We start from the raw sequence: 23580 nt of genomic DNA, 5'->3' as shown, positions 1-23580 counted from the left end.
AGAATTACCATATGACCCAGCAGCTACACTTCTGAGTATATACTCAAAAAAACTGAAAGCAAGGTCTTAAAGAGATACTTGTATTTACGTATTCATAGCATTGTTCACAATAGCTAAAATAGCAACCCAAGTGTTCCATCAGTGGATGAATGGATAAGCAAAGTGTGGTATGTACATACAATGGAATATTTTTCAGCCTTAAAAGAGAATGAAATTCTGATCCATGCTACAATATGGATGAATCCTGAAGACATTATGCCAAGTGAAATAAGCCTATCATAAAAAGACAACACTGTATGATTCTACTTATATGAGGTACTTAGAGTAGTCAAAATCATAAAGACAAAAAGTAGATTGGTAGGGGAAATGAGAGGAGGCAGCTATAGGTTAATAGGTATAGAGTTTCAGTTTTATAAGATGAAAAGAGTTACAGAGATGGACAGTGGTGATGGTACCAACGTTATGAAATTTTATTTTATTTTTTGCTTTTTAGGGCTGCACCAGGGGCACATGGAGTTTCCCAGGCTAGGGGTCGAATCGAACCTACAGCTGCCAGCCTATACCACAGCCACAGCAATGCGGGATCTGAGCCACATCTGCAAACTACACCACAGCTCAAGGCAATGCCAGATCCCCAATCCATTGAGCGAGGCCATAGTTAGAACCTGCATCCTCATGGATACTAGTCAAGATTCTTTTCCACTGCACCACAACAGGAACTCCCATAAATGTATTTAATATCACTGAAATGTACTCTTAAAATGGTTAAGATTGTAAATTTTATGTGTATTTTATTAATTTTTTTAAAGGGAGGGATGAGGGATCAAAGGCTCAGAAATTGCAATAAGGCTGAAGATCCATTTCATTCAGTAAGTGCCAAAAAATAAAAAAAAAAAAAAAACCTTTTAAAATTTCAGAGTTCAAGATCTTAGAAGTAAGGTAGGCTTAAGAAATTAATCAAATTTTGTGGTCAAGTTTTTGAATGGCTAAAGGGTTGAAGTTAATGTCACTGAAGTTAAGTTTCAGAAGGGATTTGTAGAGAAATGGGTGGTGACATTTGAGAACTAAATCAACTATACTCATGTTTCTGCTATAAGTGCTAAATTCTACTTGATAATTTTAGCCAATATGGTTTGGTTTGCATGTTAAGTAAGGAAAGTTCATATTGTTGCAGTACTATCCTCTGCAAAGCCTTTTAAAATATTTGATTTCTACACATGTAATTATAAATGGGTTGTTGAATTCTCTACACGCTGAACATACATTTTGTAATTTCATGGCATTACTCCTGATAATACTGTGAACCTAAGACCCAAACACATAGCTTATCAATTACTTGCAGAATTCTTTACATTATTAGGGGCAAAGGAAAAAAAATTTTTTTCAGATCAGATACCATCCTTCTCTGACTCAGCAAACATAGTGGTTGGATTCTGTCCCTGCCAATAGCAATTTTATACCTTAGCTTGCTTTGATGTAGTTAATAAGTCATAGTTAAACTGTGTCATAGTATATGGGATTTGTAAGAAACAAGAGCATCTTTCTAATAGTTTAACAAGTAGATGGCGTGAGTTTCTTTACACTTCTCTCTTCCTTCCATCCATCCATATCCCATCCTTCACACATACACCCCTGCATTCTTCTGTAGGTTTTCCGGCAATGTGCATAACATAATTTACTAGAGCATTGCTACTCAAAGCTCCATGTCCATGGATCAGCACCTTTGTCATCACCTGGGAGCTTATTAGAACTGTAGGTTCTGGAGCCTCACACCAGATCTTCTGAATGAGAATCTGAATTTTAACAAGGAACCCAGATGATCTGTATATACATTAAAGTCAAAGTTTACAGTGCTTCCCAAAGGAGCACTACCAAAAGAATACTGATTCCTAGCATGCCATGACTCAGACTCTTAATCTTTCAAAAATCTGTCAACTCATTCACTGGGAGACTTGCTTTCTCCTCCCTATTGGAAGGTTCTGCTAATCCAGCGATTCATTTTTTCTTTTGCTTTTTAGGGCCGCACTGCAGCATATGGAAGTTCCCAGGCTAGGGGTCAAATCTGAGCTATAGCTGCAGGCCTACAGCAATTTGGGATCTGCGACCTACGGCAGTCACGGCAACGTCAGCTCCTTAACCCACTGAACAAGGCCAGGGATCAAACCCACATCCTTGTGGATACTAGTCAGGCTCTTAACCCATTGAGCCACAATGGGAACTCCAATCTAGTAATTCTTAAAGTGAGAAATCTCGAGAGCCTTTCAGGAAGTCCATGAGGCCCTCCCTTTTCCATTTTCATAGCTGGATGAGGCTTGATTTTCATCATGTATTTCAACCAAAACATACTGCAACAGATCAAATGCAGAAGGAGATACAAGAATGCAGCTATCTTTAAGCATGATATAATGATTTACAAAAATGAAAACAATGTAATTCTTCTATTTTTTTGGAAAGTATAATTATTTTTCAAAAAATTTTATTTGTATTTACATGTTGTGAGGTGCAGGGCCCCAAAGTCAAAAAGTTTAAGAATCACTGGTCTAATGTGTCAGTAAGAAGACAGGCTCCAATATGCATTTCACTTCCAAATCTATAGAAATGTCAGTTTTGTAAATTGAGGGTAACCTGTCTCCCGAGGTCACATCCTTTCAGCTATGAATCTGTTTATAATCTCTAAAAATTGGCACAGGTTCCTGGCAAGAATCTGTACTTCTTTCTCCGCAATGATGTAAGTAATCTATCTCTTAGATGTTTAGTAACTTAGAACTTCTTACTCAAGGGAGCTTAAATATTGAAGAGAGGAAATGACCTAAGATCAACAGAGCTTCTGACTGTTCCACCTATTAGCATGAGCTAGCATCCTACAACTGATCTTGGCAGAGATTCCTAAGAGGACTCATAGTTGTTGGCAGTAGCTGCTTTTTAACAAAAAGTGTTTAGTCAGCACTTCCCAACCCTGGAGATTCCAGGATCTGCTCCCCTTACGGAGAGAGTCCCAGGGTTTGCTTCCTCAAACAGCTGCATATGTTGGCTGAGTCTGATGCTGGACAGCTCAGTATTATTTCCTCAAGATTTGAATCTAAAGGACAGCTCAAAGCATTGTCTATTTCTTTAGAGACAGGTAGCTCTCAGTCTTCTAAAGTTGTATAAAAGGAGTAAGCATATAATATTGCATGTTACCACATTTCTGCTCTATTTTCTCCATAGCATTTACCATTATTTAAATTATCCTACTATTTATGTATGTTTGTGCTGCCCCTCCTCCCACTGTGAGACTGTCTTTAGAAGACCTTGTCCCCTTATCATTGTAGTCTCAGGGCCAGGAACAGTGCCTGGCATGTTCATGCTCAATAATTATTGATACTTTATGAATAGTAAACTATAGAGACAGAGCATTCGGTTGACAGTTAACCTAAGAGGCTGTGTTCAAGGTAAAAAGGTAATTGGGAAGAGCAAGGTGTTAGTTAAAGGGACCTTCCCTGGTTTCCAGCATATAAGGAATTTGTTATTACTGGGGCCTTAGTTTGACAGATGGACTAGTTACGGGAATCATGAAGGCTAGATAAGAATGACAGACAAAAGCATTTACTGTGGAAGTGGTTCTATCTACGTTTACTAGTAACTTCAGAGTGTTTGGAAAGCAGATTGTAATGACGACAAGCCCTCTTTCTAGGCAGTGGGATGAGAGAGATAAGAGAAGCCATTGAGATGAAGGATGAAAACGAGACCTCTCTTTGGGCTGGTCTCACTGAAGCTGGCATAAGCTAACTGTAATGATTTGAAGGTAAATACATAACAGCCCTCTAATTTTCCCCACAGTGCTGCACACAATTATAAATTATTTTGAGAAACCAGAGATTAGGGGTGGGAAGTGGACAGTGGGCTTCCTTGCACTTGAAATGTTCAGAATGTTAATTTCCATGCTGAGGACAGGTACTGAGAGGTAACTATTATAGGTCATTTCATCAATGTGAAAGAAAACCTGGCTATCAGAGGGAGGAAAAGAAGACTTGCCATTAGATGGAAGCTACCCAAAAAGTCAACTGAGATGTCGAGGGCCATGCTCTCCTCATCTCACCTCTCAGATATCAGGTAGGTGGATAATTACATCCTGCTTCCCTCAGCCCTTTCACATCACATGTACATCACACACCCTTCCTAATCCCACTGGCAAAATCCTATCTAATCCCACTGTACTCAGAGACTCTTTCCCCAAATCCAAGGCAAACATAAGGGAGTATGCCATGTTTTGTTTAGCTACCAACAAGTAGAAACTATGTCTTATAAATTAAACCTTGCCTTTTCACTTTTTCTATACAGATACTTAGCAGGGTTTTACTAGTTCTTTTTTTTTTTTTTTTTTTTTTTTTTTTTTGTCTTTTTGTCTTTTAGAGCCACACCAGTGGCATATGGATGTTCCCAGGCTAGGGGTCAAATCTGAGCTGCAGCCACCGGCCTACACAACAGCCACAGCCATGTGGGATGCTTAGCCCACTGAGCAAGGCCAGGGATCGAACCCAAGTCCTCATGGATGCTGGTCGGGTTTGCCAACCACTGAGTCTTGACAGGAACTCCTAGTAGAATTCTTATAAGCAATAACAGACTCATTGATTAACAACCACACTTCTAAACAAGGTGTTTAGACAATGTAAATAAACAATGTAAATATTACATTCTGTGGAGTTTGGAAGGTTTTGAGGGTGTTTAGAAGCCACTGTTGTTTCTTGTAGTATTTAGTAATGGACACTTTTTTTTCTTTTTTTTTTTTTGACAGAAGTGAATTTTCTTCAAATAGCCTCTCCTTGTATCTAAAGAATACCAATTTTATTCAAAAGTCATGCTGGGTTCTTAAAAGCAGTTAACTAGACTCTAATATTCCTAGAAGTTGGGTAGATAACATATGTGGAACAGTAAGACAAAGAAGCAGTCAAGAAGAAGTTTTCTGGGAGTTCCCGTCATGGTGCAGTGGTTAATGAATCCGACTAGGAACCATGAGGTTGCAGGTTTGATCCCTGGCGTTGCTCAGTGGGTTAAGGATCTGGCATTGCTGTGAGCTGTGGTGTAGGTTGCAGATGCGGCTCAGATCCCAAGTTGCTGTGGCTCTGGTGTAGGCCAGTGGACCAGCACCAATTGGACCCCTAGCCTGGGAAGCTCCATATGCCACGGGAGTGGCCCTAGAAAGGCAAAGAGACAAAAAAAAAAAAAAAAAAAGTTTTCTGCATTTGTAAAGAGAAGATTCTAGAGAATTTTAGGGTTGCTGTAGATATTGAATGAAAAATTGAGAAAAATGGAAATGCAAAGCATGAAGATATACATAAATAGTGAGCTTACAAGTTCATGGGATCTGAACTGAAAATATTAACTGTGTTCATTTTTGTCTACACTGAATGTTTTCTCCATTTGTAGAAAAGCTATAGTGAAGAACTGTTGTAGAACTAGATAAATGTAGATTAAAGTTAGCCACTTTGCTATGCCAGGCTGCCCACATGCATATTTAAAAGGTTTGCATTTGCTTCACCTATTTTTTCCACCTGACCGCCTTTATACTTTCTCTCGATATTACTTTCTCTTTAGAAAATTAGCAAAACTGTTCTCAGAACAGATCAGAGTACTATTTGTATTATTAAATGATTCTTCTCTTGTCTAGAAAGACGCCTAAAAGATTTTCTTTAAAATAACATGTAAATAATTATCTAATGGCAACAAACTGGGGAAGTAAGGATGAGGGGAAATTTAAATTGAATCAAAACTGAAGAAAAACATAAGTGAATGGAAAATAATTTTTTTAATCTATCTAATTTGAATGCCATAACATTTATAATTCATTTGCTCACACTAGGCATTTTGGGGGATGGTGAATGTGTGTGTGAGTGAGTGTGTTCTAGATGTAATAATTTATGATCTGTCAATTGCACATTTTGTCCATCACCATGTTCATCATCAGTAACCTGAGCTGCTGTGGTTTTAATAATCAGTGCTACATTACACTAACACTACACAGTATTACTAACATTATATAGGGACAGTACTTTCATTTTAATTTGAGACAAACAGTGTTAATAATTTGGTCCCTTTCAGGTTTTTGTTTTTTGTTTTTTTGGTTTTTTTTGGCTTTTTAGGAACCTCACCTGTGGCATATGGAAGTTCCTAGGCAAGAAGTAGAATTGGGAGCTGTAGCTGCTGGCCTACATCTCAGCCACAGCAATGCATGATCCAAGAAGTGTCTGTGACCTACACCACAGCTCACGGCAATGCCGGATCCTTAACCCACTGAGCGAGGCCAGGGATCGAACCTGTGTCCTCATGGATACTAGTCAGGTTTGTTACCACCAAGCCATGACAGGAACTCCCTGAAATTAGTTTTAAAAGAAGGGGTAAATTGGCTCACACATGTATACAGGCCAGACCTGATAAAAAGTCCAGTGCCATTACAATTTCACTCTTATGCCAGATATCATTATTGAACTGCAGGTTCATTAACTCTCGAATACTATGCCCCACAATCTTCCAACAATTTCAGTTTCACTTGAGTTTGGAGATAATGTTTGAGGTTTTGGGGGTTTTTTTGTTTTTTTTTTTTTCTGCACTTGTGGCATGTGGAAGTTCCCACTCCAGGGATGAACCTGTGCCTACCCAAGGTGCTGCACTGACAAGGATCTCTTAGCCCTCTGTGCCACAAGGGAACTCCCTAAGATCGCATTTTATGTTCATACGTAAACTTCTCAGCCTTAACCCACTGTGCCACAAGGGAACTCTCTGAGATTATATTTTATGTTCATGTGTAAATTTAATTCATAATTTTGTTATAGACTAGAAATCATCACTTAATAGATGGAAAACAAAACATTGAAAAAAACACACTTTTAAAAAATAATGCAACTTTTTGTAGGAGCCCCATCATACTTTTCAACAGTGCCAGTGTGTATTTATTGAACAATCAATATTTGTGTTTTTAGGAGTGTATCTGTGTCAACTGCAGAGCAATAAACATTGTCCCTTTTGTCTTTTATGTTAATCAAAAGATTCCCCCCCCCCGCCCGGCTTTTTATCTTTTTAGGGCCTCACCCATGGCATATGGAGATTCGCAGGCTACTGGTTGAATTGAAGCTGCAGCTGATGACTTACGCCACATCCACAGCTGCACGGGATCCAAGCCACATCAGTGGCTGACACAGCTCATGGCAAGGAGGGATCCTTAACCCACTGAGCGAAGCCAGGGACTGAACCGTGTCCTCATGGATACTAGTTGGGCTCCTCACCGCTGAGCCATGGTGGGAGCTCTTCCCCCCTTCTTTTTAAACAGGTACTTTCAGAGCCTGACAGCTGTTTCCTTGGCATTGCATCAACCTACTAAGCGGTAGCATTAATATTTGTGGAAGAGTGCAATTTCTAAGCCATATTCTAATTTGGTGTCATTTGGTCCTCTCTAAAATATTAATACGGAGTTTTGAGGTTTTAAAGGTTTGAAATTATCGCTACTAAAATTGATCTATTTTTATCTATAGTAAGTAAACTGATAAAACAAGGTACACCATAACATGGAGGATTTTTTCTTATTAACAAGTCCTTCCATTGTTTTAAGTTATGGAGACATGGTAGAAGGCCACAATATTTCCTTTTAGTAAGTTACTTAGAATATATTTGTATGCCAATATCATACACCGGTGCTGGGCGCTTTGAGCCGGAGCAATCAGTTTCAGCTACAACTTAGTAAATTCGAACAAAAGCCGTTCATAGTAAAGGCTTTTTCGTTTATTTTCAGAACTGACATTTTGCTTTCGCGCCTTAGGCGTGTATGGGGGCTCGGGGGTAATTTCCAGCAAACTTCGCCTCTTCTAAACTTCAATTTAACCGAACCCCGCCCCTGCCTCCGCCCCCTCCCCACAGGCTTCACGGTAGCCCGAAGGTGGGTTTCGGTGCACGCCTCCCTACGCTTTACTCTTTTTCCTCCCGAGGGTCGGGAAATGACAGCAACGGAAATACCAGGCTCCCGGATATGACTTCTTCTGCTTTCTCTCCCGCTACTTGCAGCCTTTCCAGAGTTCACCTTTCCTCCCTGCACATCAACAACCTCCTCTAGCCACCTCAAGCAGCCACCTGCTGAGCGCCCCAGTCTCGCGCCCGCCTCCAGCCAGCTGCCAATCACCCTTCTGCAGCTCCTGGGTTACCGAGACAACACTCTTTCGACTGGTCCCGCCCCGTCCAGAATTGCTTCCCGCCCATCTGGCTCTTTATCCAATAGCCAGCGGTCGAGTAGTCTTTGGCTCCCGCCCCCTTCACCCCGGCCCTCCTGCAGTCCCGCCCCTTTTCCTACGCCTCACGGAACCACCTGACCCGGAGGCGCTTGGTCTGAAGGAAAGCAAGAAGGGGCGTGTGCGTGGAGGGGAGGGGCATGAGAAGAAAGGAGGGATGCCGGGAGTGGGGCGGAGAGAAGGGTTGTCAGTCCGATCTCGCGAGAGAGGACGGAAGCCTGTGGGAGCCCGTGGCCTTTAAAGTGTGGTTCAGCCCTTTCCTCCTGGGGTGGTTGGTAAACACCGCTGAGCTCGGGTATTCTCAGCCACTGAAAGAAGCATGAACTAGTGACTTGGAAAGGTGAGTGGTGATGGGGAGAGGGCTGCAGGACTGCAGACTGTAGGGATACGGAGAAAGAAGGCACTAATATGGCGACGTCGCTCACCATAGTCCCCACCCCCCGCTTCCCATCACCTCGGGCGCTCCTGACTCGGTGCCTAGCCCGCGGGGCGGCTGTGGCTGTGCTGCCACCTCAGCGGACCGCGCGGCGTCCGCTTCGCGAGCCGGACCGGCCAGGCTGGACCGTTAGGTAACTGGCATTTGTTGTTCCGGCCCCTCCCTGCTCGCGCGCTTTCCTAACGAAGAGGAAAAGAATAACGGCTCCTCTTAGACCCCTCCCCCTGATATAGCTTCCCCTTCTTTGGTCAGTTCAGAGGTCCCGGGGCACACGTCGGATTCGCCGAGGATGCAGGGAGACCCCCCGCTTCAGTCCTTAGATTGAACAGGAAGAGGGCTGGCTCTGGGCTCCCCACTCAGTGGTTTGGGGACTGTATGTGATGGTGGTGGCGGGGGGCAGGATCATGAGGCGCGGCTGAAAACAGGGTCAGGGTCTCTGGCTGTGGTGGAAGCTGGTGGAACAAATGGTGTAAGAACCTGGAGCTGGAAGTATCTGCCTTTTCTGTCCTTTCTGCCCCTTCATACTCTCGCCACCCCCTGCATTTTCCCAATGGGGCGGGGCTGAGGTGCGGGTGCAGATTGATTCTGGTATTTTCCCCCATTTTTTTTTTTTTTAACCTTACTGGGTAGACTGCAGAGCTTCTGTAGGGGAATAACCTGTGCTTTTTATTGATGCCCTAGGGACCGGGCCCGAGTGTGTGTGTGTGTGTGCGCGTGTGTGTGCGTTTTCTGTGTTCGCTGGTTGAACTGACGCTAGGAGGAGGGAGAAGGCGGAGGGGCTGGGAACTATTTTTGTTCCCTTAGGTAGCATAAAATTGTCTTTGCTTAATGAAAAGTTTTAAAACTGGTCAGGACAGGAGCAAAAGTACTGTGAATATGGTGGAGTAAAAGGGATTACTCCTGAGGAACCTTAGGCCTGTGACTAATCCCTTAATTATTATGTGAAAAGTTACAGATTCTTAGGAATTTTAAGTTTTGGAGACGGCAACAGTAAATAAATTTAATGTATATGTTTGAAATCAGGAAAAACCGGTTCCTTTGGGCACACTTTTTGTCCTATGTGAAGAAATCTATAACCATTGTCAGTAATCACCTTTCTAGGCACAATCTTAAAGCCTATATCCAAAACTATGAAGGTGAGAAGCTTGTTAAAAAGTCATCCCTACAGGGTTAAGTGCCCTGGAAGACAAATACAATAGCAATTATATTTTGTAATTGAATTTAAATTTATTACACTGACTTGAAGAATCCGCTGTAAGCACTGTTTTCAAAACTACAGGAACATCATTGTACAGTATGTTCAAAAATAGAGATGCCCTTCTTCAGATCACGAAGCAATTACGTTCATGGATCTTTAAGGTCATTAATAATTTAATTCTAATCTTTGTAAAATAATTTGTATGAATATTCCAAATGCAGTGTGTGCTGCTTTCCTAAGAAACATGTTTAATCTTGTTTTGAGAGAATGCTACTGCCATTAAGTTTTAGTTATTTAAAGTGTAATAGAGTGGTAGTTTAGAACACAGGTGTTTGGTTTTTAGTTGTCAGTAAGGAAGGGGCTTTCAGGGACTTTTGTGTGTTGTAAGATACATGCCTTCTGTAGATTTGATTGTATTTTCTGGAATTTGTTTTTTGAAATACCTTATTAGAATGTTTATTTAGTATTTGGGGCACTATATTTATTAAATGTGCAATCCAGAAATTCCTGCATTTACTTTTTTACTTAGAGTATATGTTTCATATTTTTAAACTGAGATTAACAGAAGTGATTGTCAGCTCTTTAAGAAATAATTTGAAGTGGTGCTTTTTATTGGTATTCAGGATTTAGAGACTATATGAATATCATTTTTTTTTTTTGTCTTTTTGCCTTTGCTAGGACCGCTCCCCCGGCACATGGAGGTTCCCAGGCTCGGGGTCTAATCGGAGCTGAAGCCGCTGGCCTATGCCAGAGCCACAGCAACGCAGGATCCAAGCCACATCTGCAACCTACACCACACACAGCTCACAACAACGCCAGATCGTTAACCCACTGAGCAAGGGCAGGAACCGAACCCGAAACCTCATGGTTCCTAGTCGGATTCGTAAACCACTGTGCCACGACGGGAACTCCTATATGAATATCATTTTAAAAAGATATGCTTTACATCAAACTTCTACTCCCTGTAATTAACATTAACTCTGAAGAAATCATCTATAAAGTTTTTCTACCTAAATTTTTGTATTTTGGAAAAGTTGGGATTTAATGATTTGTATATCTTCTGCTGGTAGATTAAATTGTTAGATCCAGTAAATAATCTCACCATACATGCTGTTTCCATTCATTTTGTCTTCAGGCTCTTCCTTCCAATATGAAATAAGCCTATAAGCTGGCACCTCTTTTTCTTTGATATTCCTAGTTTAATGTCCTTAGAAAAGGTAAAGTAGTTGAAGTCTCCCTATTTTAAACCAGATTTTCACCAGAAACTCTCATCTCCACTGAATAACAATTATTTTTTTTAAATTAATAAAGTATTTGTTATGCTGTTCTTTAATTAAAAGTGTACTATGGAATTCCCACTGTGGTTCAGTGGGTTCAGGATGTGGCATTGCCAAAGCTGTGGTGTAGGTCACAGCTGCTGCTCAGATTCCACCCCTGGCCCAGGGAACTTCTGTACACTGAGGTGTGGGCACAGTAAATTAAAATGTACTGTAAATAAATTTGTATTGTTGTAGTCAGTAGTTTAATCTAGAACATTTATGTGTTTATCAAATATTCCCACCTTTTCCTTGAGGCTAAATACTGATCTAAAATTCTGCGTGTTATTGTAACTTTTACTGATGAGGTAGTAATGATAGTATTCACCTATTCATATCTAGGGGAAAATCCCACAAAAAATATTTTGTTTCTTTTGTTCTGTTTCTTAAGTTTGAAAAGTTAGTGTAAGTTATAGTTTCAAAGAAATTTAAGGATCTTTAAGGTCAGCAATAATTGGAATTATTTTACATGTATTATTATAACTAAATATCATTTAAAATAACATAAATATTCATTAAAAATCCTACTTTCATTCTTTTTAATAACCTTGTAACTGGTATATCCATTTATATATGTGTATTTTTTGGGCGGCTTTTTTTTTTTTGGCTTCTCTAGGGCCGCACCCACAGCATATGGAGGTTCCTAGGCTAAGGGTCTAATTGGACCTGTAGCCGCTGGCCTACGCCACAGCCTCAGCAACTTGGGATCCAAGCCACATTTTCAACCTACACCACGGCTCCAGAAATAACAGATCTTTAACCCACTGAGCAAGGCCAAGGATCAAACCTGCAACCTCATGGTTCCTAGTCAGATTCGTTAACCACTGAGCCATGACGGGAACTCCTCCATTTATATATATATATTTTTTTTAGTGACGCTTTCTTTTTCTTCTTCTTGGCATTTTGGTAGTGGTAGTAATTAAAAACATTTTTTTGCAACAAGAAGGGATATAAATTCTTGGTGGCCTAGGCCTCATCACCCACCTCTGCATTCTGTATCTTAACAGAGATAGAGATTCTACACCATTTTTTTCTTTCGGTCTTAATAATTAAGGAATAGAAAGCACTCCCAACAGTAATAGTAGCTTATTACTGGAGAAACTCTCAACAAGATTAGAGGGGAAAGACAGAGTGGGAATGATTGTAATTGGCAAAAAAGCCAGTTGGTAAATTACCAAGAAGTATTTTGGTTACTTTGGTATTATATGGTTACCTTCACCTGTAATGTGACCTTAAATTTATAAATATGCTCCCTAAATGTTCTTTAGTTTGCCTAACTGAACCTCAACCTTTATCATTCCAATTTTATAGCTTTGTTTTTTTTTCTAATTCTACTGTTTTGAGTGAGTGTGTTTACTTTTATTTACTGAATACTTGTTAATGTTAGCAGAAATCAGTTCCAGTTTTCCCTACTAACAGATAAGTGTTTTCATTATTTTTGTTGTCTTCTAATTTGTGCATATACATTATAGTTTTTACAGAATTATAATATCATAGATAGTTTTTTTTATTTTACTTTTATAGCATAAGCATTTTCCCATGTTATCTAATATTATTATTATTGTAATAGTTAATGGTTACATGATAGTTTACCAAGCAGCTATTAAAGTTTCCTCAATTGTAATGCCCAACAGGAAATTTTTTGGTTTCTGCCTATTTTAACATTAAATTAAGCACCTCTGTGCATATACTTTTTTCTTACTTCCAGTTGTTTAAGACACCGATCAAATGAAATTACTAGGTCAAAGAAAGACTTGCCAGAGTCTTTCTCCCCAAATAGTTGAGCAGGTGTATATCATAATGTTAATGTACTAACCTTGTCATAATTTTATCAATTTTGGAGTTGTTCTTATTAAAAAAGTAGGATTACTTAGCTAGGAATTATTAATGGGAGTAAGCTGCATTATTTAGACGTTTATTTAGTTGACTATATCAATCCATAATTATTTGTTTGCCAGTGATCTATGTGGGGGACAGATATTGTATATTTAATATTTTCTGTCATTTCATTTTGTTTCCCTTAAAGATTACTGAAACTTTTGATATCCTAGTAACAATAATCCTTAAATTTTATGCAGTTTTACATAGTTTACACATTGGATGTCTTATGTTTGTTTTAACGTAAGAGCTATGTTTTGAACTGTACATTTATGAATTACTAAAATTTGTAATGACGTTTATTTCATATATATAATCCTTCAAATAAAATGTTATAGCCAAATTAACTGTGCCAGTCATCTTCTGGCATGTTTTAAGAATATAATCAGTGTTTTAGGATAGTTATTTGTCATGTTGCCATGAGTCTACCACTTATTATCTCTGTCACCCTGGGCAAATAATATACCTTCTCTGTGCTTCAGTTTCCTTATCTTTAAAAATAATGCTTAACTCATAGCTTTTTGAACATTCAGATAATTAATTATATTCAGTGCTTGAAACAGTGTCAGGAACTTAATGAGTACTCAGTGTACGGTATGGTAATTATTATTGTTAAAGTTCATTCAAAAATAATAATAATCCAGCACAACCCTGACAGGCATGCTTGCAATGTGGCTTAAAGGCAGTACTGCAATCATCTATTTAGTAGCTTTGGCAATAATGTTGAGTTTTCCCTGGGAACTTATAATTTGTGGCAGAACTTACTGCCTTAGAATTTTCATAAATCCATGTGAGAGAATATCTTATATTTTTTGTTCCATATACACCCCTTCTGCCCATGTGAGACTGTTTCTATAAAAAACTCATTCAGTATAGCATATCCATATTTTGAGATGATAAAACTGCGATACTGTGACTTCCATACAATCCAATTATTTTCTTCTGCTCCACCAATCCACTACAAACACTTTGGTGAGACCTTTCATTTCTTCCTCTCCATAGTGGAAGAGATGATTAAATTAAAACACCACATTTCTCTTTTGGGGTGGGGGGTGTGCAAGAATTAGTAGCTTGATTTGGAAAGCCAGCATACCGAGAAGACCATGGATTTGTGTCCCAAAGAATCATCTTCCCTCAGAGTTTAGCCTTCTTTTCTACCAGAAGGAGAGGGAATACAATCCTGGTTCAGGTCAGACTCCAGAAGGGAGGTACTCTTTTCTTCCTTCCTGCAGCCATTCACAGGTGAGCATGGTCAAGAGTTTTCCTATGAGCTAAACAAAAGTATTTTAGCTTAACGTTCATTACACGGAAGGCAAGGTTCCCAGAGATGGGCCATTATGTATAATATAAAGTTATAGGCAGAGTTCCCATCATGGCTCAGTGGTTAATGAACGTGACAAGTATCCACGAAGATCTCTGGCCTTGCTTGGTGGGTTAAGGATCTGGCATTGTAGTAAGATGTGGTGTAGGTCGCAGACGCGGCTGGGATCCCACATTGCTGTGTTGTAGGCTGGCAGCTACAGCTCCAATTTAGCCCCTAGCCTAGGAATTCCCATATGCTGCTGGTGCAGTCCTAAAAAGACAAAAAAAAAAAAAAAAAAGTTTATAGGCAACATCACTTTAGTGATTAAAGGAAATGGATCCAACATGGAGTCAGGTTTGTTCTTCCCTACTACAGGATGACATATTGGTTTATTGGTTCTTGGCTAGATTGAATCATATGTCTACAGTCAGCTGTGGGTTGGCTAGGCAGTCCTTTTGTTGTTACTGGTGATATTAGTCAACCACATGTCTGCTCGTTAACTAGCAGTTAATTGACTGGTCTAGTTAACCTCAGCCTTTCTCCTAGAAGCCTAGCCTGGTTCTCATGGCAAAACACCACACTTCCAATGTTTGTTCTTTTGATTTCTTTACCAATTTCTTTACTAATAAATACAACATCATTTCTCAGTCACAGTGTTGAGAGTCACTGATATCTTTCATCATTTGTAAGACAGGCTTTAATGATTGCTGAAGTATGAATGCTAGGGTTACTTTTGAGGTAATATCTCTTTCATTTACTTGAATATTGACATATTTTGCAGGAGGGGGAGATGAGCTTACCAGTGTTAAAATGGGAATTGTACGTAATCTATACTCTGTGTTATTTGTGCCTTCTTCATATTGAGAAATTATTGTTGATGTACTCCTAATAGGTGATTGTTATGAATTACTGTAATTCTTGGTGAGCTGTCAGTTTCTATTTCTTTTTTTTTAAACTTTTATAAGATGTATTTTCAGTAAGAGAGCAATGGTAGATAAGTACATTTTATAAATCTACCTTGAGCAAATATAATGCTCTGGAGTTATTTCATGTAACAGATACGGTTACTAAATCTAAAATAATGTTATTGCAGTGAGATCCTGCTGTGTAGCCCTGGGGACTATGTCTAGTCACTTAGGATGCAGCATGATAATATGAGAAAAAAGAATGTATACATGTATGTGTAACTGGGTCACCATGCTGTACAGTAGGAAAAAAAAAACTGTATTGGGGAAATAAAAATTAAAAAATAAAATAGATATAAAATAAAAAAATAAAATAATGTTATTAGTAAAAATTTGCAGTAGCACTGTTCGTATTCATAACTATTACTCTGTAAGTTCTTTTTAATTTATATATTTGTAATATCCTGTTGTAATTTTAAACTATGGAACAAGAACTTGCTTATCTTAGATCATCTGGGAATCAGAGATTTGAGAATAATCAAGACTTAATTTTAAAAATGAATAAAAGGAGTTCCCTGGTGGCCTAGCAGGTTAAAGATCTGGCATTGTCATTGCTGTGGTTCAGGTTCTATCCCTGGCCTGGGAACTTTTGAATGCCGTGGGTGTGGCTTAAAAAAAAAGGCTTTTGGAGTTCCCTGGTGGCTTAGCAGGTTAAGGATCTGGAATTGTCATTGCTGTAGCTCAGGTCACTGCTGTGGCATGGGTTTGATCCTTGGCCCAGGAATTTGTGCATGCCATGGGCACTGCCATAAAAAAAGCTTGACTTAAAAATTAAACTAATGATATTTTTATTAAAGAATACTTTGAGATACTAGGCCGATTTCACTTTCCACTTACAGTCATCCTCAGTATCTGTAGGGAATTGGTTCTAGGATGCTCAAGTCCCTTATATAAATGGCGTAATACTGGCATATAACCTAATTGCTTCCTCCCACATTCTTTAAATCATCTTTGCATTACTTATACCTAATACAACGTAAATGCTATGTAAATAGTTGCCAGGCAGGAGGCAAATACAGGATTTGCTTTGTGGAGCTTTCTGGAATTTCTTCCCACCAAATACTTTTGATCTGAGTTTGGGGCCAGTTGCACTCATGGTACAGTACTGAGAAGAATCAGTGCTGCTCTGCATGTACCCCATCAACTTAGAGAAATTTCATCAAAACTTTGGTATACTCTTGGAAGTTGTGATATGTGCTAAGAACATCTGTCATTTCTGCTGTAAGTGGGGAACAATTAAAAACTGCTGCTTTTCTCATTAAAGCTGAGCTTATATTTTTTTCACTTCCTTAAATTGATGAACTAAACATTGTATACCACATAAACTTATGGGATAACATCAAATTCATGGCCTAAAGATTAATGTTAAAATCTATCTAAAATTACATAGTTCTCAGTTTCTGGCTTTAAAAATAAAGGTAGTTTGGCAGTGGGATCTTGCTCTGTAGCACTGGGAACTCTGTCTAATCACTTGTGATGGAACATTTAATGTGAGAAAAAAGAATCTATACATGTATGTGTAACTGGGTCACCATGCTGTACAGTAGAAAGAATAATAAAAGGTTAAAAAAAATAAAGGTAGTAAGATTAGGATTAATGATTAGGAAAATGTACATTTAAAGTCAAAATACAGTAAAATTTGTGATAAACTGAATAGTTATTGTGCAAGTGCCATGCCTTGTACTGAATGTATTTTACATATACAGTAGTATTTTCATTTATTATTTTTGACAACCCTGAGACTTTCTTTGTCTTTTTAGGGCTGCATCTGTAACATATGGACATTCCCAGTCTCGGGGTCTAATTGGAGCTACAGCTGCCAGCTTACACCACAGCCACAGCAATGTGAGATCCAAGCTGTGTCTGTGACCTACAACCACAGCTCACGGCAGTGCCAGATCCTTAATCCACTGAGTGAGGCCAAGGATCGAACCTGCATCCTCATGGATACTAGTCACATTTGTTTCCACTGAGCCACGATGGGAACTCCCATTTATTATATTTTTCTTTACTGAAGAGGATAGTAAGTGTAATCATACCATGTAAGTTTTCCCTAATTTAGAAACTAGAAGATACTGATTTAGAAGATACTTTAACTTTTAGAGGGGAATGAAGTCTTACTAGCTTATAGCTGCAAGCTTTCAACTTCTTAGCTATAAGTTTGTTATATGACCATGTTGTTGTCCCCAGTGTGAGCTCTAGGATCATTTCTTAGCATTTTGTGGTCCTTGACCAAGATACAAGAAGGAAATTGGAGCACAGAGAAAACTCTGAATTGGTAAAGATTCCTTGGGCCACAAGCCTATCCTCTGAGTACCTTAGCATTTTCGTTTACTTTAATTAATTTGCTATTATTCCTGCATCACAAATTACCACATACTTTGCATCATAAAACAACCCAAACTTATCTCATAGTTTGAAGTCCAGATTGGCTCAGTTGGACCCTCTGCCTAGGGTCTTACAAAGTTGAACTCAGTGTGTTGACAGAGCTGCACTTTTTTTTTTTTTTTGAGTCTCTGAGGAAGAAACCCACTTCCCACTTCAGTTAGATAGCTGACTGAATGCAGTTATAGGGCAAGGTCCCTCTTTCCTTGCTGTCGTCTAGAGCTGGTCTTCACTCATAGAAGCCAAAATGCTTTTAGTGCTGCTCCCTCCAGTAATGGCGGGTAAAGCTCCTCTCATGCTTATCTCTGTGACTTTTGCTGCCAAAATATCTCTGACAGTAAGTTCTCTGCTTTTACTGGCTCATGATTTAACTGGGCCATCTAGATAATTCAGGATAATCTTATTTTTACATCTGCAAAGTCCATTTTGCTATGTGATATAACCTATTCATAGGTTCCAGGGATTGGGATGTGGACATCTTTGGGGGGCCATTCTGCCTACTACATTCATATATACTAAAAAGAAATTTGATGACCATGTACTCTTGCACATCTTTTTTTTTTTTTTTTTTTTTTTTTAATTTTATGGCTGCCCCTAGGCATATGGAAGTTCCAGGGCCAGGGAATGAACCTGAGCTACAGCTGTAGCAACACTAGATCCTTTTACCCACTGCGTTGGACAGGAGATCAAACCTGCATCTCTGCAGTGGCCTGCACTGCAGTCAGATTCTTTTTTTTTTTTTTTTTTTTTTGTCTTTTGTCTTTTGTTGTTGTTGTTGTTGCTATTTCTTGGGCCGCTCCTGCGGCATATGGAGGTTCCCAGGCTAGGGGTTGAAACGGAGCTGTAGCCACTGGCCTACACCAGAGCCACAGCAACGCGGGATCCGAGCCGCGTCTGCAACCTACACCACAGCTCACGGCAACGCCGGATCGTTAACCCACTGAGCAAGGGCAGGGACCGAACCCGCAACCTCATGGTTCCTAGTCGGATTCGTTAACCACTGCGCCACGACGGGAACTCCTGCAGTCAGATTCTTAACCCACTGTGCCACGGCAGGAACTTCATCTTGCACATTCCTAAGTTGATTCCTAAAGTTTTTCTTCATAAATTTTTTTCTTTTTGGGTCACACCCAAGGCATATCGAAGTTCTCAGGCCAGGGATTGAATCAGAGCCACAATTTATGCTACATCTGTAGCAATGCCAGATCTTTAATCCATTGCACTGGGCCAGAGATTGAACCTATGCCACTGCAGAGACGATACCGAATCCTTAACCTGCTACACCACAGCAGGAACTCCCCTTCATACATTCAAATAGTTGAAAAAAAGTATATTTTCTGACTTTTCAAGATATTGATATCAATTGATCCTTGAAAAAAGAGTTTGAACTGCATGGGTCCATTTACATGTGGATTTTTTTCAAAAGTAAATAAGACACTATTATACTATCTACCACTAATTGAATCCATGGAAGCAGAACTGCAAAAACAGTATTTACAGATACAGAAGTCTTCCTATAAGTTATACTGAGATTTTCAACTGTGGCAAGAATTGGCACCCTAACCCCCACATTATTCAAGGGTCAACTATAATCATTAGTGATTTGATGCTATAATTGGTTTTGTTTTTTTAAGCCCCAAATATTGTTGTTATAGTATAGTTGATTTACAGTGTTTCATCAACTTCTGCTGTTCAGCAAATGACACAGTCATACATATATATACATTCCATTTCTTATATTATCTTCCATCATGGTCTGGATATAGTTGGAACTCATTACTTATCCATTCTAGTAGTTTTCAGTATATTTTGTTGATAGTTGTTCAGCAGTTTGTTGTAATTTCATGTTTCATGTTTCATGTAATTTCATGTTCTGCTGTTCAGCAAATGACACAGTCATACATATATATACATTCCATTTCTTATATTATCTTCCATCATGGTCTGGATATAGTTGGAACTCATTACTTATCCATTCTAGTAGTTTTCAGTATATTTTGTTGATAGTTGTTCAGCAGTTTGTTGTAATTTCATGTTTTTGTTTTTAAGTCCTACTCCTTCGTCTTGTCTCACTCCATTCTAAATGTAATAGTTAGGATCTACTAACCCCAAACTCCCAGTCCATCCCATTCCTTCCCCCATCCACCTTGGCAGCCACAAGTGTATTCTTTACATCTTTGAGTCTGTTTTGTATATAGGTTCATTTGCACCATATTTTAGATTTTACATATAAGTGATATAATATGTCATTCTCTTTCTTGTCTTACTTAGTACAATAATCTCTAGCTGCATCTGGGTTGCTGCAAATGGCATTATTTTTTCTATTTTATGGCTGAGTAGTATTCCATTGTATATATATACTGTATCTTCTTAATCCATATTCATCTGGACATTTAAGTTGCTTCCTGAATAGTGCTGATATGAACATACGATTGTGTGTTTCTTTGTTTTTTTGCTTTTTATGGCTGCACCCTCCACATATGGAGGTTCCCAGGCTGGGGGGTCAAATCAGAGCTAAAGCTGCCAGCCTACACCACAGCCATAGCAACGCCAGATCCAAGCCGAATCTGTGACCTATGCCACAGCTCACAGCAACGCCAGATCCTTAACCCACTGAGCAAGGCCAGGGACTGAACCCGCAACCTCATGGTTCCTAGTTGGATTTGTTTCCACTGCGCTATGACAGGAACTCGGTTGCATGTTTCTTTTTGAATTGTAGTTCTGTCTGGGTATATGCCCAGGAGTGTGATTGCTGGGTCATACGGTATTTCTATATTTAGTTTTCTGAGGTACTGTTTTCTATAGCAGTTGTACCAATTTACATTCCCACCAAAAATGAGGAGAGTTCCCTTTTCTCCACACCCTCTTCAGCATTTGTTATTTGTAGACTTATTAATGATGGCCATTCTGACAAGGTAGTACCTCATAGGTTCGATTTGGTTTTGTTTTTTTTGTTTTTTTTTTTTTGTCTTTTTGCCTTTTCTAGGGCCTCACCCGGGGCATATGGAGGTTCCCAGGCTAGGGGTCTAATCGGAGCTATAGACGCCAACCTTTACCAGAACCCCAGCAACGCTGGATCCGAGCCATGTCTGCAGCCTTCACCACAGCTCACTGCAACGCCGGATCCTTAACCCAACAAGTGAGGCCAGGGATTGAACCTGCAACCTCATGGTTCCCAGTCAGATTTGTTAACCACTAAGCCACAATGGGAACTCCTTGATTTGTATTTCTTAATAATTAGTGATGTTGAGCATTTTTTCATGTGCCTACTGGCCATGCTTCTTTGGAGAAATGTCTGTTTAGGTCTTATGCCCATTTTTCTATTGGGTTATTTGCATCTTTTGTTGAGCTGTATGAGGTGTTTGTACATTTCAGAAATTAAGCCCTTATTGGTTGCATCATCCACAATCATTTTCTCCCATTATGTAGGCTGTCTCTTGTTTTTTTTCTAACAGTTTCCTTTGTTAATGCAAAAGCTTGATTAGGTCCCATATGTTTATTTCTACCATTGTTTTTAAAAATAAACTTGAATTAATTCACCTTTAACAATTGAGCATTTTTGTTGTTCCTTTTTCTTTTTTTTTTTTTTTTTTGTCTTTTGTCTTTTGTTGTTGTTGTTGTTGTTGCTATTATTTCTTGGGCCGCTCCCGCGGCATATGGAGGTTCCCAGGCTAGGGGTTGAATCGGAGCTGTAGCCACCGGCCTACACCAGAGCCACAGCAACGCGGGATCCGAGCCGCGTCTGCAACCTACACCACAGCTCACGGCAACGCCGGATCGTTAACCCACTGAGCAAGGGCAGGAACCGAACCCGAAACCTCATGGTTCCTAGTCGGATTCGTTAACCACTGCGCCACGACGGGAACTCCCCTTTTTCTTTTTGAACTTAATTTTTGCTACTCTATTTTTTTGGAATTCAGTGTGTTTTAATGTTTTAACTACTTCGATCACACCTTATCTCACTTTTCTGCAACAAATGTAAATTGAACATTTCAGAGTTTCCTATTGAGGAGTTCCCGTCATGGCTCAGTGGATAACGAATCCGACTAGGAACCATGAGGTTGCGGGTTAGATCCCTGGCCTCACTCAGTGGGTCAAGGTTCCGGAGTTGCCGTGAGCTGTGGTGTAGGTTGCGGATGAGGCTCGGATCCCGCGTTGCTTCGGCTGTGGTGTAGGCCGGCAGCTACAGCTCTTATTAGACCTGTAGCCTGGGAACCTCCACATGCCATGGGTGCAGCCCTAGAAAAGACAAAATAAATAAATAAATAAAGTGTCCTATTGATTTTTCTCTTTGCTTTGTTCTCATGGAGCTCACTCTCAGGACAGTGCATTTTTTGACAGTATTTTGGAGAACAGAAGAGGCAGCCATTAGGCGAAAGTGGTTTTGTTCCTGTCATCACACTGTGCAATATATCTGAATTCAGAACATCCCTCAACACAGGGTAAAACCGCATTCTTAAAGCCATGCTTTGCTTTAAAAGCAGTATTAATAAAACAGGAAAGACAGAAGCCTGAGTTTTAATGGTTCCTTTATTAATGGAGGCTTTAAGATACTCTTATTTAAATTAACGTATTGTTTTGTTCCATGGAGATTTTTACATTTACAGGGCAATGCATTGTAATAAGATTTGGTATGGCTGAGAGGTAGGGGTTTCTTCTGAAATGTGAAAGAAAGGTATGCAGATTATTTTTAGGAAAGCAGATGTGGAAGTTGAAGATACAGAAATTTATGTTCTTAAAACATCTCACTCAGGGGTTCCTTGGAAAGTCTTGGTGTGCCTTCAGTAATAATATACACCTATATGAACATGGCTGCCTTGAAAGTCTGACCACCACCTGCCAAGCTCCTCTCCTGTCATAAAGCCAGGAGCCAATTTCTTTCTACTACCCAGGATTGCCCTTTAGTAGACTCTATTTAGTCCATGTCCAAGAGAAAATTAATTCCTTTCTCATACTAATGTCTACCTTTTGAGCCCTGTTTCTTGGCACAGTTTCTCTTTCCAGAATACTTGACATTATCAGTCTTGGTCCTCTTCAGCAGAGATCCTCCTCCTTAACCACCAGTTGACTATATCCAAATACAAGAAACACATATATAGTAGCTAGGATAGGGTAGTAGTGGTAAAGGAGAGGTTCCTTACATCTCTGTCCTTCAAGCTACAAACAAAAAATAAACCCTTATTTTTTAATGTCTTTCAAAGTCTAGATGGTTAGCATAACATTGCGTATGTAGAACATAAGGTGTATGTGCCAGGTACAGCTGGCTAGCTTTGTGTTATTGCTTTTTGCTTGAAGTGAAGACCTGGAGTCCATCATGATTTTTTCTAGGGTTTAAGTTCCTGGTCTTTTGTGAGCAACTGCTGAACTAAGAACACAAACATTCAGTAGGAAATCTGAAGCCATACTTAAAAATGAATATTTCCCTGAAAGAAACAATTTGCAGAAATGTATCTCTACCTGGAAGATGTGAACCTTTACATTATTCCAAAGAGCCATTTGTCTTTTGAATGGCTGCTCCATTTATAGTCCTCAGTTTACATTTGTATAGCTAAATATCCTGTTCTGGTCCCTCTTCCTTTAAGAAACAGTCTGAATATGGAGTTCCCATTGTGGCACAGCGGAAAGGAATCTGACTAGGAACCATGAAGTTGTGGATTCAATCCCTGGCCTCGCCCAGTGGGTTAAGGATCCGGTGTTGCCCTGAGCTGTGGTGTAGGTCGCAGAGGTGGCTCAAATCCTGCGTTGCTGTGGCGTAGGCCAGCAGCTATAGCTCCATTTCAACCCTAGCCTGGGAACCTCCATATGCCGTGGGTGTGGTCCTAAAAAGCAAAAAAAAAAAAAAAAAAA

At 39.6% G+C, this 23580-nt stretch overlaps 1 protein-coding gene across 3 annotated transcripts in view; it reads left to right on the top strand.

Moving 5' to 3' along the window:
* Positions 8398 to 23580, top strand: part of ATF2 (activating transcription factor 2) — a 91605-nt gene continuing 76422 nt past the window's right edge. For 2 of the 3 annotated variants that reach the window (XM_021075927.1, XM_021075926.1), the window contains exon 1: positions 8423 to 8592. The gene's annotated coding sequence lies outside the window, so the exon portion shown is untranslated. Of the gene's footprint in view, positions 8593 to 23580 lie in introns of all 3 variants that reach the window. The other variant, XM_021075925.1, reaches the window with a different exon arrangement.

This window comes from Sus scrofa, chromosome 15 (assembly GCF_000003025.6).
Source record: "Sus scrofa isolate TJ Tabasco breed Duroc chromosome 15, Sscrofa11.1, whole genome shotgun sequence".
NCBI classification, from domain to species: domain Eukaryota; kingdom Metazoa; phylum Chordata; class Mammalia; order Artiodactyla; family Suidae; genus Sus; species Sus scrofa.
The sequence above is the reverse complement of the archived record's forward strand: the minus strand, read 5'-3'. Positions and strand labels throughout refer to the sequence as shown.